Source organism: Pelobates fuscus, chromosome 1, assembly GCF_036172605.1.
Source record: "Pelobates fuscus isolate aPelFus1 chromosome 1, aPelFus1.pri, whole genome shotgun sequence".
Taxonomy (NCBI): domain Eukaryota; kingdom Metazoa; phylum Chordata; class Amphibia; order Anura; family Pelobatidae; genus Pelobates; species Pelobates fuscus.
The window spans coordinates 68,490,443-68,500,491 of record NC_086317.1 but is presented as its reverse complement, the minus strand read 5'-3'; positions in this window follow the sequence as shown (position 1 = coordinate 68,500,491).

Genomic DNA, 10,049 nt, shown 5'->3' with positions numbered 1-10,049 from the left:
TAATCTATCTAAAGTAAATAAACAAAATCCATCTGCAGAAATAAAAACTAAGTTAAATGTGTTACAAAAACAAATTAATTTCAAAGTGGAACAAAAAATTCAATTAAATATCCATAAACTAAGACTAAAAAATTACTATACCGGTAATAGAGCCAATAAGAACTTATCTAAAAGACTTCTAAATCATTATGCAAAAAACAGGGTGGAACAATTGATTGATGGCCAAAAGATCTATTCGACACCTGCTGCAATAGGGGACAGATTCAATCAATTTTATGAAGATCTGTATAATCTTAAACTGTCGCCTAACTTAAAAGTTATTCAAAACTATCTAGCCGATATCCAGATCCCAAAAGTCACACCACATGATCTACTAACTTTAAACAGGATCATTTCGGTGGATGAAGTTAAATTTCAAATCAATAGACTTCCTACCAACAAAACTCCGGGCCCTGACGGCTTCACGAATATATATTATAAACAAATGCAGTCCTTATTAATTAATCCTTTAACAGATATGTTTAATCAAATAGCTTTAAACAAATCTTTTCCAACTGAATTACTACAGGCCAATATTATTCCGATACTGAAACCTGATAAACCCAGCCACAACCCTAGTAACTATAGACCAATAGCCTTAATTAACGTGGACATGAAGATCTATGCGGCCATTATCGCTGATAGAATTAAGACTATTGTCGCGACGCTGATCCACCCAGATCAGATAGGGTTTGTGCCGGGTAGGCAAGCGTCCAATAATATCAGGAGAATAATTGATACTTTGGACTGGGCTAATAGAAATAGGAAGCCCTTCCTGGCCCTGTCATTAGATGCTGAAAAAGCTTTCGACAGGGTCGGGTGGGGCTACCTCAGCGAACTTCTTATTGCTTTTGGGTTCACTGGCTGGATACATGACGCCATTATGGCCCTATATTCCTCCCCCACTGCTAGAACGGTGGGTCCAAACATTACAGCAGGGTGGTTTGCACTCAAAAATGGTACACGACAAGGTTGTCCTCTTTCCCCCCCTGCTGTATATATTGTCTATTGAACCTTTGGCAATCAATATTAGGAATAATCCCCTAATCCAAGGTGTCCAAACGAACATGATGGATATTAAGATATCACTATACGCGGATGATGCGTTACTTACTCTTACATCTCCAGAGTCCTCTTTAAAAGCGCTAATGATTGAAATTAAAAGGTACTCCAATATTTCGAACTTTAAATTAAATATAACTAAAACCACAGTAATGTTTTTGAATTTGAACAATGATCTGGTAAATACCTTAACCCACTCCTATAAATTTATATGGACAGACTCAGAATTAAACTATTTGGGACTATTTATAACTGCCAATGTGACAGACATAATGGAGAGGAATACAATGTTTTTCATGAGAAATATGAATCTCAAACTTAAAAGATGGAAAAATCTAGAAACCTCCTGGCAAGGTAAAATAAATATTATCAATTCATATATTTTGCCTAAATGGCTATATATGTTCTCTATGATGCCACTCAAAGTCCCGGGGTCTTGGTTGGCTATGATCCAATCTAGCTTCAACAATTTTATCTGGAATAATAAAAAACCCAGAATTGCTCAACAGATCTTAACTAAAAAACTGTCCAACGGTGGATTAAATTACCCTAGTATTACCTACAGTTATTATGCAAATATTATTAGACATATCTATCTCCTTCAGGACCCAGTGCAGGTCCCTGAACCATGGTATATTTTAGAGTCTGAAATGGTGCAAACAGATACATTGCAATTTTCGATGTGGACAGTCACAAACAATTCTTTAATCAACACGTTTAAGAACTCCACGATATTATTTCAAATTTTGGAAGAGTGGATAACAATTAAGAAAAAATTAGGCCTAATTAATAAGATACCTAAGACATGTACACTAGATATACTGCAAATCCTTATAAAAGATTTTTCTCTAAAGAACTGGGCCAATGCAGATAAAATTAAGTTAATACAAATTATGCAAGGCGATAATATTTTGTCATTTCAGACCTTAATTGATACTTTTCATATTCCATCTAGAGAAATTTTCACTTATTTGCGGATAAAAAACTTTATACATAAAAACGTGCTCAAATCGACTTCTATTTTTGCTAAAAATTTGGAAGTTATGTTTAAGTCTCAATCTATTAAAAAGAGCATGTCGGTTGCCTCATCAATGTTGGAACCCCTTAAGGAGTCGCCTTATAGATTGATCAAGACGTGGGAATTAGACTTGAAATTGCAAATTTCGTTAGATGACTGGAACTCCTCTTTAACTCGGGTTAATAAACATATCCATTGCTTGAATCTGTCAGAATGCCACTTCAAAGTTCTCTATAGATGGTATTATACTCCTGTTAGATTAGCCAAAATGTTTCACTCTGCCGAGCCAACTTGTTGGAGATGTGGAAGTCATTTAGGCACCTACATACATATTTGGTGGTCATGTCCAGTTGTTAAAGCTCTTTGGTCCTGGGCCTTTAATATTTTTGCATCTATGACCATAGATAGAATTCCGGAGAATGCTGCCGCGGCTCTTTTACATCTGAATTTGCCTTTTGATTCTCAAAAAGAGATCTGTTTTGCCATTCATTGCTTAGTCGCTGCTAAAATTATTATTGCGAGAAATTGGAAAATATCCAAGCCGTTTAATAAACGACTACTGATAGAACAAGTAAGGTACCAAATATCAATGGAACATGAGATGATCAAAAATTCGACTTTCACTTCTAGGAAAAACAATTGGTATTGTGAATGGTTAGATAAATACAGCTTACTATTTGGATAACTACCCTATAGATGGTTATCTCCCAATTTAATTCATACGAGACATATCGACATCTGTATAAATAGAGAAAGATCTCTTAAACTGAAAATAGAAGTTAATAACCCCAGTACAGGTGGAAGAGAACATATCATGATTATGCGCTCTGAGTTGGTGGATCTCTTTTTTATTTATTTTTTATTTATTTATTTATTTTTATTTTTTTGTTGTTGTGTCCTATTGTTGTTTTTCTATGTATGTATGTTAGTATTGATATGCTGGATTATAAGTGAATACGTGACTACTATTTGTGAATACGTGTTATGCATGTTAAATATAAAAGATCTATGTATTTATTAGATAGATGTGCATATATGCTGCTAAGTATTAATTCCTGCATATTTGTTGTATGTCAAAAAAATGAAAAAATGTTTGTCTAATAAAGATTTATTAAAAAAAAAAAAAAAATAAACTATGTTCCCCTTATAGTATTTGGAATTGGGAGCACCTTTTAGCACTTTAAACTATGTTCACTTTACAGTATTTGGAATTGGGAGCACATCCGATTCATGTAAATTGCACGTTTGTGTATCATCACCATAGAAACCGCAGCTCCTGGTGATCGAGGTAGCAATACACGTACGATCACGTAACGGGAGGCGGGGCACGTTCAGAGACGCACGCGCATACCCGGAAGTACACTGGGTGATGGCGGATTGGGCGGCAAGCACTTTTGGTGAGTAATCTACTTAATTATTAATGGTATATATTGGTAGTATGTGTAATGTGTTGTATTGTCCTGCTGAATTTTGACCCTGAAGAAGGTCCCGAACGGGGACCGAAACGTTGGTCGTAGCTTTTAATCAACTTTAATAAAAATTGAATTTTTTAAGTCCAGAGAGCAGCCTATTTCATTTGGATCTTTTATATATATATATATATATATATATATATATATATATATATATATATATATATGTGTGTGTGTGTGTGTGTGTTGATGTACAGTGAGGCTGTATATATGTGTGTTGATATAAAATGAAATTGTTGTAGCGGAGAGCTGATTTCCCACAGCTTAACTCCACTAATATATTAAAAGGATGCAGGAACAAATAATAAAATCCAAGAGAGTATCCAGCACAATCAGCAATAAAATCCAATAGTATCCCATCACCTTCCCCAATCACTGGACGACACACAGTATCAGGAGTAGAACTGAAGTTTAATGGCAACATTCCTGCTTTTATGAGATTCTCCCATGCAAGGGGGGGGATTCACAACAATTAGGGGTTCAGGAGTTATGGGAAGGTAAAGATTTGACCGAAATTAGGTCCATGAGATCTGGCCCTGCGGTCGGTCTCAGTTTGTGCCTCAAAAGTCCCAAAAGGCTATACCATCCATAGTTAAGTCGGTAACCGGATGAATCCCCTAGTTCGTGGGATTCATCCTACCGAACGACGGGCCATCGGTACTTTCTGAAGCCCTGGAGGTCTTAGCGGTGTTCGGTTAGTCGAGTGTGCGTTTTGAGTTCCAGACACTCGACGACCAAACACCGCTGTTCGCAGGTTTAAGATGGCCGCCGCCACGTGTTCGGCTGCCGAAATGGCGGCCACCCAGGGAATATATCAGCGGGTTCGTACATTCAAGGGAATATAACAAGCAATCAGGGAGGTAAATTACATCCATTCTTCACATCAGGGTGGTCCGGTTGTTCGGTACTTTGTTCGTATGGTGATGTACAGTGTGTCAGGATCGGGACAGGGATCCAACACGCAGAGTACAAACAGTAGCCAGATACGTATACCGGACCTTAGAATGGCCGGACTAACGTAAGTAGTACAGTATAGAATGGTCAAAGACAAGCCGAGGTCGAGGGTAACAGAAGACAGGTAAGCGAGAGACAAGCCGAATCAAGGGTAACAGAGATAAGCAGAGTAAGGTAAACAAGCCGGGTCAAAACCAAAAGGGATAATAGAATACACAAGCACTGAGTGACTAGAACAAGCTAGAACCACGACAGGGCAATGAGCTAATGAAAGAAGCTCTGTTAAATACCCTGTTCAGAGCAGTAACCACGCCTCCAAGGCGTCCTGATTGGTCCTGCAGCAATTGAGTGACAGGTCGTTCCGGAGGAGTGTCCTGATGACAACTTCCTGCCTAGATGCTGTAAAAGGCAGTCACTCCCTCGCGGCCGGCCTTGCATGACCGGATAGACCGTGGGGAAGGGAGCCATCAGGCCGTCTGGATGGAGGAACAGCTAAGTCTCTACCTCTTTCGGAGGTAGAGACCACAGGTACCCTGACAGTACCCCCCCTCTCAGATACGCCCACCGGGCGGAATACACCAGGGCGAGAAGGGAATCTAGAGTGAAACGCCCTGCGGAGACGGGGAGCATGCACCTCCTCCTGAGGTACCCAACTTCTCTCCTCAGGACCATAACCCTTCCAATCGACCAGATATTGCAGTCTCCGCGGCCGGCCTTGCATGACCGGATAGACCGTGGGGAAGGGAGCCATCAGGCCGTCTGGATGGAGGAACAGCTAAGTCTCTACCTCTTTCGGAGGTAGAGACCACAGTTACCCTGACACAGTGAGGCTGTATATATCTGTGTGTTGATGTACAGTGAGGCTGTATATCTGTGTGTTAATGTACAGTGAGGCTGTATGCAGGGCCGGCCTTAGGGGTGTGCGAGCTGTGCGGCCGCACAGGGCGCCATGTAGCAGGGGGCGCCGTGCGGCCGCAGAGCCGGCCGGGATTTAAAAAAAAAAAACAAATACATATATATTTTTATTTTTTTTTTAATTTGCAGCGGGGGCGGAGCTTACCGTGCGGCGGGGGCGGAGCTAAAAGCGCCGGAAAACTGCTGCAGGGGAAGCAGGAAGGAGTCCCTGCTTCCCCACCAAACAGTCACCAGGAGCTGCACTGCCTCCACAATGAACTCCACAGGGATTGTCAGGTGAGTGTGACTCTCTGCCTGTGTTAATTACTGTCTGTGTGTGTATGACTGTCTGCCTCTGTGTGTCTGTGTGTATGACTATCTGCCTGTGTGTGTGTGTGTGTGTGTGTATGACTGTCTGCCTGTGTGTGTCTGTGTGTGTGTGTATGACTGTCTGCCTGTGTGTGTCTGTGTGTGTGTATGACTGCCACTGTGTGTCTGTGTGTATTACTGTCTGCCTCTGTGTGTGTGTGTCTGTGTGTATTACTGTCTGCCTCAGTGTGTGTGATTGTGTGTATGACTGCTTCTGTGTGTATGACTGCTTCTGTGTGTATGACTGACTCTGTGTGTATGGCTGTCTGCCTCTGTGTGTATGACTGTCTGCCTGTGTGTGTCTGTGTGTATGACTGTCTGCCTGTGTGTGTCTGTGTGTATGACTGTCTGCGTGTTTGTCTGTGTGTATGACTGTCTGCGTGTGTGTGTGTGTATGACTGCCTGCCTCTGTGTGTGTGTATTACTGTCTGTGTCTGTGTGTATGACTGACTGTCTGCCTGTGTGTGTGTGAGAGACTGTCTGCCTTTGTGTGTCTGTGTGTGTGTGTATGACTTTCTTCCTGTGTGTGTGTATGGCCGTCTGACTCTGTGTGTGTGTGTGTGTGTCACATACAACCAATACACGCATATCACACACTGTTAATACACCCATTACAAATATCACACATAGCATACATATCACACACCGTCATCACACCTACTATCACATACACAGACAACACAAACATTACAGCATACATGGATGACGGGGGGGTGGGGGGGGGCGCTGTGAAGATTTTTCGCACAGGGCGTCTAAATGCCTAGGGCCGGCCCTGGCTGTATGTGTGTGTTGATGTACAGTGAGGTTGTATATGTGTGTTGATGTACAGTGAGGATGTATAAATGTGTGTTGATGTACAGTAAGGCTGTATATGTGTGTTGATGTACAGTGAGGCTGTATATGTGTGTTGATGTACAGTGAGGTTGTATATGTGTGTTGATGTACAGTGAGACTGTATATCTGTGTTGATGTACAGTGAGGCTGTATATGTGTGTTGATGTACAGTGAGACTGTATATATGTGTGTTGGTGTACAGTAAGGCTGTATATATGTGTGTTGATGTACAGTGAGGCTGTATATGTGTGTTGATGTACAGTGAGGCTGTATATATATCTGTGTGTTGATGTACAGTGAGGCTGTATATGTGTGTTGATGTTCAGTGAGGCTGTATATATATGTGTGTGTTGATGTACAGTGAGGCTGTATATGTGTGTTGATGTACAGTAAGGCTGTATATATATATGTGTGTGTTGATGTACAGTAAGGCTGTATATATGTGTGTTGATGTACAGTGAGGCTGTATATATATGTGTGTTGATGTACAGTGAGGCTGTATATGTGTGTTGATGTACAGTGAGGCTGTATATGTGTGTTGATGTACAGTGAGGCTGTATATATATGTGTGTGTTGATGTACAGTAAGGCTGTATATATGTGTGTTGATGTACAGTGAGGCTGTATATATATCTGTGTATTGATGTACAGTGAGGCTGTATATGTGTGTTGATGTACAGTGAGGCTATATATATATATGTGTGTGTTGATGTACAGTAAGGCTGTATATATGTGTGTTGATGTACAGTGAGGCTGTATATATATGTGTGTTGATGTACAGTGAGGCTGTATATGTGTGTTGATGTACAGTGAGGCTGTATATATATGTGTGTGTTGATGTACAGTAAGGCTGTATATATGTGTGTTGATGTACAGTGAGGCTGTATATATATCTGTGTATTGATGTACAGTGAGGCTGTATATGTGTGTTGATTTACAGTGAGGCTGTATATATATATGTGTGTGTGTGTTGATGTACAGTAAGGCTGTATATATGTGTGTTGATGTACAGTGAGGCTGTATATATATATATATATATATGTGTGTTGATGTACAGTAAGGCTGTATATATCTGTGTTAATGTACAGTGAGGCTGTATATATATATATATGTGTGTTGATGTACAGTGAGGCTGTATATGTGTGTTGATGTACAGTAAGGCTGTATATATATCTGTGTTGATGTACAGTGAGGCTGTATCTGTGTGTTGATGTACAGTGAGGCTGTATATATATATATATATATATATATGTGTGTTGATGTACAGTAAGGCTGTATATCTCTGTGTTGATGTACAGTGAGGCTGTATATATATATCTGTGTGTTGATGTACAGTAAGGCTGTATATATCTGTGTTGATGTGCAGTGAGGCTGTGTGTTGATGTACAGTGAGGCTGTATCTGTGTGTTGATGTACAGTAAGGCTGTATATAGATATGTGTGTTGATGTACAGTGAGGCTGTATCTGTGAGTTGATGTACAGTGAGGCTGTATATTTGTGTTGATGTACAGTAAGGCTGTATATATCTGTGTTGATGTACAGTGAGGCTGTATATGTGTGTTGATGTGCAGTGAGGCTGTGTATATATGTGTGTTGATGTACAGTGAGGCTGTATCTGTGTGTTGATGTACAGTAAGGCTGTATATATATATATATATATATATATATATGTGTGTGTGTTGATGTACAGTAAGGCTGTATCTGTGTGTTGATGTACAGTGAGGCTGTATATTTGTGTTGATGTACAGTAAGGCTGTATATATATATGTGTGTTGATGTACAGTGAGGCTGTATCTGTGTGTTGATGTACAGTGAGGCTGTATATATATATATATATATATGTGTGTTGATGTACAGTGAGGCTGTATATCTCTGTGTTGATGTACAGTGAGGCTGTATATATATATATATATATGTGTGTTGATGTTCAGTAAGGCTGTATATATCTGTGTTGATGTACAGTGAGGCTGTATATGTGTGTTGATGTGCAGTGAGGCTGTATATATATATGTGTTGATGTACAGTGAGGCTGTATCTGTGTGTTGATGTGCAGTGAGGCTGTATATATATATGTGTGTTGATGTACAGTGAGGCTGTATCTGTGTGTTGATGTGCAGTGAGGCTGTATATATATGTGTGTTCATGTACAGTGAGGCTGTATATGTGTGTTGATGTGCAGTGAGGCTGTATATATATGTGTGTTGATGTACAGTGAGGCTGTATCTGTGTGTTGATGTACAGTAAGGCTGTATATAGATATGTGTGTTGATGTGCAGTGAGGCTGTATATATGTGTGTTGATGTACAGTGAGGCTGTATCTGTGTGTTGATGTACAGTAAGGCTGTATATAGATATGTGTGTTGATGTACAGTGAGGCTGTATCTGTGTGTTGATGTACAGTAAGGCTGTATATAGATATGTGTGTTGATGTACAGTGAGGCTGTATCTGTGAGTTGATGTACAGTGAGGCTGTATATTTGTGTTGATGTACAGTAAGGCTGTATATATCTGTGTTGATGTACAGTGAGGCTGTATATGTGTGTTGATGTGCAGTGAGGCTGTGTATATATGTGTGTTGATGTACAGTGAGGCTGTATCTGTGTGTTGATGTACAGTAAGGCTGTATATATATATATATGTGTTGATGTACAGTAAGGCTGTATCTGTGTGTTGATGTACAGTGAGGCTGTATATTTGTGTTGATGTACAGTAAGGCTGTATATATATATGTGTGTTGATGTACAGTGAGGCTGTATCTGTGTGTTGATGTACAGTGAGGCTGTTTATATATATATATGTGTGTGTTGATGTACAGTGAGGCTGTATATCTCTGTGTTGATGTACAGTGAGGCTGTATATATATATGTGTGTTGATGTACAGTAAGGCTGTATATATCTGTGTTGATGTACAGTGAGGCTGTATATGTGTGTTGATGTGCAGTGAGGCTGTATATATATGTGTTGATGTACAGTGAGGCTGTATCTGTGTGTTGATGTGCAGTGAGGCTGTATATATATGTGTGTTGATGTACAGTGAGGCTGTATCTGTGTGTTGATGTGCAGTGAGGCTGTATATATATGTGTGTTGATGTACAGTGAGGCTGTATCTGTGTGTTGCTGTGCAGTGAGGCTGTATATATATGTGTGTTGATGTACAGTAGGCTGTATATCTCTGTGTTGATGTACAGTGAGGCTGTATATATATATATGTGTGTTGATGTACAGTAAGGCTGTATACATGTGTGTTGATGTACAGTGAGGCTGTATCTGTGTGTTGATATACAGTGAGGCTGTATATTTGTGTTGATGTACAGTAAGGCTGTATATTTATATGTGTGTTGATGTACAGTGAGGCTGTATATATATGTGTGTTGATGTACAGTAAGGCTGTATATATATATATATGTG